Consider the following 9,009-nt stretch of genomic DNA (forward strand, 5'->3'; position numbering starts at 1 on the left):
ATCATGTGTCGGCAGGTTCCGTCTTGCCCCCTAAGCTGCAAAACCAGCAAGTTTTTATTATGGATTTCAAAAGGGGAGGGTTGTACAAATAGGGTGTGGGTCACAGAGATCATATACTTCAAGGGCACTAAAATATCACAAGGCAAATGGGGACAGAACAAGATCACAGGACCAGGGCAAAATTAGAATTGCTGATGAAGTTTCATGTCCCACTGGGCATGCATTCTCACTGATAACATCTTATCAGGAGATAGGGTTTGAGAGCAGACAACCTGTCTGACTAAAATTTACTAGGCAGGAATTTCCTAATCCTAATAAGCCTGGGGGCGCTGCAGGAGACTGGGGCTTGTTTCATCCCTTATCTGTAACCATAGAAGACAGACACTCCCAGAGTGGCCATTTTAGAGACCTACCCCTGGGAATGCATTCTATTTCTCACAGCTGTTCCTTGATGAGAAAAGTAATTAAGTGATATTTCTCCTGTTCACTTTTGTAAGTAAAGAAATATGACTCTGTTCTGTCTGGTCCCACAGGCAGTCAGGCCCCATGGTTATTTCCCTTATTCCCTGAAAATTGCAGCCATCCTGTTCCTTTTGGATGCCCAGATTTCCTATTGTTCAAACACACATGCTCTACAAACAATTTGTGCAGATAACGCAATCATCACAGGATCCTGAGGTGACATACATCCTCAGTTTATGAAGATGACGGGATCAAGATATTAAAGACAGGCATAGGCAATTATAAGAGTATTTTTTTTTTTTTTTTTTTTGAGACAGAGTCTCGCTCTGTCGCCCAGGCTGGAGTGCAGTGGCTGGATCTCAGCTCACTGCAAGCTCCGCCTCCCAGGTTCATGCCATTCTCCTGCCTCAGCCTCCTGAGTGGCTGGGACTACAGGCGCCCGCCACCTCCCCCGGCTAGTTTTTTGTATTTTTTAGTAGAGACGGGGTTTCACCGTGTTCGCCAGGATGATCTCGATCTCCTGACCTCGTGATCCGCCCATCTCGGCCTCCCAAAGTGCTGGGATTACAGGCTTGAGCCACCGCGCCCGGCCGGCAATTATAAGAGTATTGATTGGGGAAGTGATAAATGTCCATGAATTCTTCACAATTTATGTCCAGAGATTGCAGTAAAGACAGGCATAAGAAATTATGAAAGTATTAATTTGGAGAACTAATAAATGTCCATGAAATCTGTACAATTTATGTTCTTCTGCCATGGCTTCAGCTGGTCCCTCCATTCGAGGTCCCTGACTTCCTGCAACACAATGGCATGATCTTGGTTCACTGCTAATTCTGCCTCCCAGGTTGAAGCAATTTTCCTGCCTCAGCCTCCCGAGTAGCTGGGATTACAGGTGCCTGCCACTACGCCTGGCTAATTTTTGTATTTTAGTAGAGATGGGATTTCACCATGTTGGCCAGGGTGGTCTCGATCTTCTTCTGATCTAGTGATCTGCACACCTGGGCCTCTCAAAGTGCTGGGATTACAGGCATATGTATATATAAAATAAATATGAAACACTTCACGAATTTGCATGTCATCCTTGCACAGGGCCCCAGCTAATCTCTGTATTGTTCCAATTTTAGTATATGTGCTGACAAAGTGAGCATGAGATCATTCTTTTTTAATGTAAGCATTTAAAGCTATAAATTTCACTGAGTACTCCTGTCATGCCATCTCATAAATTTTGGTACCTTGCATTTTATTTTAATTCATCTGAAAGTATTTCAGTTTCTCTAGTCATTTCTTCTTTGAGCCACTGGTTGTTTAAGAATGTTGTTTAAATTTCACTTATGTGCAAATTATCCAGGTTTTCCTATTTTTTACTTCTAGCTTCATTACACTTTTGTTGGAAAAGACACTGTGTGTGTGTGTGTGTGTGTATACATATATATATATATATATATATAATTTTTTTTTTTTAGACAGAGTCTTGCTCTGTTGGTCAAGGTGGAGTACAGTGGCATGATCTCGGCTCACTGCAACCTCTGCCTCCCAGATTCAAGCGATTCTCCTGGCTCAACCTCCCAAGTACCTGGGATTACAGGCGCCTGCCACCATGCCCAGCTAATTTTTTGTAATTTTTAGTAGAGATGGGGTTTCACCATGTTGGCCAGGCTGGTTTTGAACTCCTGACCACAGGTCATCCACCCACCTCAGTCTCCCAAAGTGCTGGGATTACAGGCATGAGCCACCAAGCCTGTCCTGTTTAGTCTTTTTTTTTTGAGACAGGTCCTGCTCTGTCCTGCAGGCTGGGGTGTAGTGGTATCATCTCAGATCACTGCAGCCTCTGCTTCCAGACTCGAGCCATTCTCCTGCCTCAGCCTCCTGAGTAGCTGGGGCTACAGGCATTCACCACCACTACACCAGCTAATTTTTTTTCTTTTTTGGTAGAGACAGGGTTTCACCATGTTGTCCAGGCTGGTCTTGAACTCCTGGGCTCAAGTGATCTGCCTGTCTCAGCCTCACTAAGCACTGGGATTACAGCTGTGAACCACCACACCTGGCCCTTTGTATAATTTTGACCTTTTAAAATTTATTGAGAACTGTTTTGTGGCCTAACATATGATTTATCATGGGGAATGTTCCGTATGCACTTGAGAAGAATGTATATTCTGCTCTTGTTAGATGGAGATTTTTCTATATATCTGTTAGGTCTAGTTGGTTTAGTGTGTTGTTCATTTCCTCTAATTCCTTAGTGATGTTGTCTAGATGTTCTATTTACTATTGAAGGTAGGGTACTGGCTGGGCGCAGTAGGTCAGGCCTGTAATCCCAGCACTTTGGGAGGGTGAGGTGGGCAAACTGCTTGAGCTTGGGCATTTGAGACCAGCCTGGGCAACATCACAAAACCCCATCTCCACAAAAAGTACACAAATTGGCTGGGTATGGTGGTGTGTGCCTATAGTTCCAGCTACTGGGGAGGCTGAGGTTGGAGAATTGCTTGAGTCTGGGAGGCAGAGGTTGCAGTGAGCTGTGATAGAGCCACTGCACTCCAGCCTGTATTGAAGTCTCCATTATTGTAAAACTATTTCTTCCTTCAATTTTGTTAGTTTGTTTTTGCATTTGGAGCCCTTTTTTTCTTTTTTTTTGGTTCATATGTATGTATAATTGTTACATCTTCTTATGATTTGACTCTCTTACCAACATAAAATGTTTTTCTGTAACATTTTTTGGCTTAAAATCTATTTTGTCTGGTATTAGTATAGCCACCCTAGCTCTCTTTTGGTTACTATTTGCATAGATTATCTCCATCTTTTCACTTTCAACCAATTTGTGTCTTTAGGTCTACAGTGAGTATTTCGTAAGTTGCCTATTTGGATCATGTATCACATCATTTAAAAAAAAATAAATCAGTTCTGCCGATCTTTCTGTTGGTGAGATTATTTACATTTAAAGTGATTACTGAAACAAAAAGTTACTTGACCAGGCACAGTGGCTCCTGCCTGGAGATGAGGCTGCAGTGAGCCATGATCACACCACTGCTCTTCAGCCTGGGGACAGAGTGAGATCGACCCAAAAACAAAAAACAAAAACTTATTTATGGTTGGACTCATGCCTGTAATTCTATCACTTTGGGATGCTGAGGTGGCAGATTGCTTGAGGCCAGGAGTTTGCGACCAGCCTGGGCAACATAGCAAGACTCCTGTCTCTACAAAAAAAATACAAAAATAAGCTGTGCGTGGTGGTGCACACCTGTGGTTCCAGCTACTCAGGAGGCTGAGGTGGGTGGATCAACTGAGCCTGTGGAGGTCAAGGTTGTAGTGAGCTGATTGTGCCACTGCTCTCCAGCCTGGGCAACAGAGCCAGACCCTGTCTCAAAAAAAACCCAGAACAGGCTGAGCGTGGTGGCTCACGCCTGTACCTGGCACTTTGGGAGGCCAAGGCAGGAGGACCACTTGAGGTCAGGAACCCGAGACTAGCCCGGCCAATGTTGTGAAATCCTGTCTCTACTAAAAATGCAAAAAATTACCTGGCTGTGGTGGCGGGCGCCTGCAATCCCAGCTACTCAGGAGGCTGAGAATTACTTGAACCTGGGAGGCAAAGGCTGCAGTGAGCTGAGAATGAAACATTGTGCTCCAGCCCGAGTGACAGAGCAAGACTCTGTCTCAAACAAACCCCAAAAAAGAAAAACAGAAAAACCCACACACCAATGAACTTACTTATGTCAACATGCTGTTTAGTTTCTACATAAAGTGTTTTGCTCCTCAATACCTTCTTTTGTGCTTGGTTAATGATTTATCCTGTAATAGTTTGAACCTTTCTTAAATCCTTTTCTGTATATTTTGAAAGGTATTTTTTTAGTGGGTACTACGAAGATTTCATTTAACACGCTGAGTTCTAAGTCCAGTTGAGACTGATACCAACTCAGCTTTAATAGCATACATTAACTCTGCTCCTTTCTCTGTCCCCTACCTATATTGTTACAAATTATGTCTTTAAACAATTAGTGCCTATGAACATAGATCCATATTATTTTAAGCATGCTTTTTAAATCATAAAGGAGAAAGAGGAATAACATACCCAAAATACAATCATACTAGCTTTTATATTTAGCTACATAGTTGCCTTTACCAGTGATCTTTACTTCTTCATATAGCTCTGAGTTACTATCTTGTATCTTTTCATTTTAGTCTGAAGGACTCACTTTACTATCTTGTATCTTTTCATTTTAGTCTGAAAGACTCACTTTAGCTTTTTTTTTTTTTTTTTTTTTTTTTTGCCTGAGTTTTGCTCTGTGGCCCAGGCTGGAGTGCAGTGGTTCAATTTCTGCTCACTGCAACCTCTGCTTCCCGGGTTCAAGCAATTCTCCTGCCTCAGCCTCCCACGTAGCTGGGATTACAGGCGTGTGCCATCACACACGACTAATTTTTGTATTTTTAGTAGAGATGGGGTTTCACCATATTAGCCAGGCTGGTCTCGAACTCCTGACCTCAGGTGATCCACCCACATCGGCCTCCCAAAGTGCTGGGATTACAGGCATGAGCCACTGCACCTGTCCAAGAACTCTTCATGTATTATTTTTGTTTAGTGACAGGTTCTTCGTCAACCAGGCTGGAGTGCAGTGGTGTGATCATAGCTCACTGTAACCTCCAACTTCTGGTCTCAAGTGATCCTCCTGTCTCAGTCTCATGAGTAGTTGGAACTACAGATGCATACCACCATGCCCAGTTAATTTTTTAAATTTATATTTTGTAGAGATGGGGTCTCACTATGTTGTCCAGGCTAGTCTTAAATTGCTGGCTACAAGCAATCCTCCTGCCTCATCCTCCTGAGTAGCTAGGACCACAGGCCTGAGCCACTGGTCTGGCTAATTTTTTTTATTTTGTAAAGATGGGGTCTCCTTATGTCACCCAGGCTGGTTGTGGACTCCTGGCCTCAGGTGATCCTACTTCAGCCTCCCAAAGTGCTGAAATTACAGGCATGAACCACCATGCTGAGCTTCCCCAACCCTTCTATTTATTTATTTATTTATTTATTTATTTATTTATTTATCTATCTATCTATTTATTTTATTTATTTATTTATTTATTTATTTATTTATTTATTTATTTATTTATTTATTTAGAGACGGAGTCTTGCTCTGTCATCCAGGCTGGAGTGCAGTGGTGCCATCTCGGTTCACTGCAACTTCTGCCTCCTGGACTCAGCGATTTTCGTGCCTCAGCCTCAGTCAGCTGGGACTACAGGGGCACGCCACCACGTCTACGTAATTTTTTTGTGTTTTTAGTAGAAATGGGGTTTCACCATATTGGCCAGGCTGGTCTCAAACTCCTGACCTCAGGTGATCCACCTGCCTTGGCCTCCCAAAGTGCTGAGATTACAGGCATGAGCCACCGTGCCCGGCCCCAGCTCCACTTTTGCATTCTATTTTTGTTTTCTTTCCTGAGAGTAATATGGGGAGACTTTAGCATTCTTTATAACACAAGTTTACTAATGATAAACTCCCCTGACTTTTCTGGGAATGTCTTAATGTTTCCTTCATTTTTAGAGGTTATTCTTTGCCAGAAATAGGATTCTTGGTTGATTTTTTCCTGTAAGTATTTTTAATATATCATGTATTGGTGGGAGAGAGGGGAAGAAGTATCCTACTGCCTTCTGTGCTCTGTGATTTCTGATAAGCAACTGTTAATCTTACTGACGATCCCTTGTACAGGATGAATCACTTATCTCTTGGGGGTGTTTCTGTCTTTAACTTTCTACAATTTGATTATAATGTGTCTCAGTGTGGATCTCTTTGAGTTTACCCTGATTTGAATTTGTTGAGCATCTTGAATGTGTAGATTCACAACTCCCATCAAATGTGGGATATTTTTGGTCACTATTTTTTTTTTTTTTTGAGACCAAGTCTCGCTCTGTTGTCCAGGCAGGAGTGCAGTGGCGCGATCTTGGCTCACTGCAAGGATGGGGGTAAACCCATTCTCCTGCCTCAGCCTCCCCAGTAGCTGGGACTACAGGCACCCACCACCTCCCCCGGCTGATAATTTTTTGTATTTTTAGTAGAGACGGGGTTTCACTGTGTTAGTCAGGATGGTATCGATCTCATGACCTCTTGATCCGCCTGCCTCGGCCTCCCAAAGTGCTGGGATTACAGGCATGAGCCACCGTGCCCGGCCTGGTCACTATTTCTTAAAAAAATCTTTATAGGCCAGGCACAGTGACTCACACCTGTAATCCTAGCACTTTAGGAGGCCAAGGTGGGCGGATTGCTTGAGCCTGGGAGTTCAAGACTGGCCTGGGCAACATGGCACGATCTTATCTCTCCAAAATACAGAAATTAGCTGTGCTTGGTGGTGGTATGTGCCTATAGTCCCAGCTACTTGGGAGGCTGAAGGGGGAGGATTGCTTGAGCCTAGGAGTTAGAGGCTGCACTTTAGCCATGAGCTGTGAGATCACACCACTGCACTCCAACCTGAACGACAGAGCAAGACCTTCTCAAAAAAAAAAAAAAAAAAAAAATAGAGATATATCTGCATGACTATGGATTAGGCAATGGTTTCTTACATACAACCTAAAGCACACCAACCAAAAGAAAAATTAATTATGCTTTATCAAGATTAAAAAGGAGACTATCAAGAAAGCGCAAAGACAGCTAACAGTTTGAGAGAAAATATTTGCAAATTATATACATGGTAAAGGCCAATTACCTAGAAGATATATATTTCAAAAATTCATTTACAGATAGGGTCTTCCTATGTTGCCTAGGCTAGTGTTGAACTTCTGGGCTCAAGTGATCCTCCTGCCTCAGCCTTCTGAGAAACTGGGACCTATACCACCACAACTGGATGTGGAATATGTGAAGAACACTTACCACTCAATAATAAGGACAAAACCCAATTTAAAAATGAACAAAGGCTTTAAATAGAATAAAAATGAGACATTGAAGATTGCTGAAAGTGGTTGCCTCTGGGCAGTGGAAAATGGTGAGGCAAGTGGTGTCTGGATTGAAGGGGATGAGCTATTGTGAATAAACCTTGTATCACTATTTGGCTCTCTGGATCACAGTTCACAACAAGGGACGAATTTGCTCCACAGTGGACATTTGGCAATCTGAATATATTTGTCATTGTTATAACTGAGGGGTTTTCCTGACATCTAATGTGTAGAGGCCAGGGATATTACTAAACATCCTACAAGGCAGAAAGAGCCTAAAAGGCAGACATAGCCTAAAATGTCAATAGTGCTGAGGTGAAAAACTGTCTAAAGTATGTTTGAGGCTGGGTGCGGTGGCTCATGCCTTTAATACCAACACTTTGGGAGGTTGAGGCAGGTGAATCACCTGAAGTCAGGAGTTTGAGACCAGCCTGGCCAACATGGTGAAACCCTGTCTCTACTAGTAATACAAAAATAAGCCGGCAGGGTGTGGTGTCTCATGCCTGCAATCCCAGGCGGATAACAAGGTCAGGAGATCGAGACCATCCTGGCTAACACGGTGAAACCCCGTCTCTACTAAAAATACAAAAAATTAACCAGGCATGGTGGCAGGCACCTGTAGTCCCAGCTACTCGGGAGGCTGAGGCAGGAGAATGGCATGAACCCGGGAGGCGGAGCTTGCAGTGAGCCCAGATCATGCCACTGCACTCCAGACTGAGCGACAGATTGAGACTCCATCTCAAAAAAAAAAAAAAAAAAAAAAGTTGGGCATGGTGGTGCATGCCTGTAATCCCAGCTACACGGGAGGTTGAGGCAGAATTGCTTGAACCTGGGAGGTGGAGGTTGCAGTGAGCCAAGATTGCGCCACTGCACTCCAGCCTGGGTGACAGACTGAGATTTCATCTCAAAATAAATACATAAATGAAGTATGTTTTGATAAAAATACAAACGCAAGTCAATAAGTTATGTTAAAAAAAATTAAAAAATCATAAAAACAATCTTTTGTACAATATCCACAGATGTAGTTTTCTCTTTTTTTTTTGAGATGGAGTTTCGCTCTTGTTGCCCAGGCTGGAGTGCAATGGCGCCATCTCAGCTCACTGCAACCTCCGCCTCTCGGGTTCAAGCGATTCTCCTGCTTCAGCCTTCTGAGTAGCTGGGATTACAGGCATGCACCACCATGCCCAGCAAATTTTGTATATTTTTTAGTAGAGACAGGGTTTCTCCATGTTGTTCAGGCTGGTCTCGAACTCTCAACCTCAGGTGATCCGCCCACCTTGGCCTCCCAAAGTGCTGGGATTACAGGCGCACGCCACTGCGTCCGACCCACAGATGTAGTTTTCTTCATGTGCCATGCTTTGAACAGCAGGGCTGGGAAAGCCTGCCAGGGATGTTTAGAGAATATGGAATTCACTTGCTTGTGAGTTAAGATGCCAGGCTTTTTTTTAAAAAAGTAAATCAGTTCTTTGGCTAGAATCATAGATTAAAAAAAAAAAAGAAAAATAAATAAAAAAGGAATTACCAATCCTACTAGTTAAGGTGAAAGCAGCACTGAAAAATCATGCCTTTACTTTTCATCTCCTTAATCAGGGTAATTAGAATACACTCTGCTGTAGAGGCTCATAAAGCAACAGTTA

General features: G+C 43.1%; 1 non-coding gene across 1 annotated transcript; it reads right to left on the reverse strand.

Annotated features, from left to right (window-relative positions):
* Positions 1-1,506: 1,506 nt before the first annotated feature.
* LOC111552004 lies at positions 1,507-1,610 on the reverse strand. The gene has a single exon (XR_002734524.1). It is a non-coding gene; the product is annotated as a U6 spliceosomal RNA (small nuclear RNA).
* Positions 1,611-9,009: the final 7,399 nt, after the last annotated feature.

This window comes from Piliocolobus tephrosceles, chromosome 9, assembly GCF_002776525.5.
Source record: "Piliocolobus tephrosceles isolate RC106 chromosome 9, ASM277652v3, whole genome shotgun sequence".
Classification (NCBI taxonomy): domain Eukaryota; kingdom Metazoa; phylum Chordata; class Mammalia; order Primates; family Cercopithecidae; genus Piliocolobus; species Piliocolobus tephrosceles.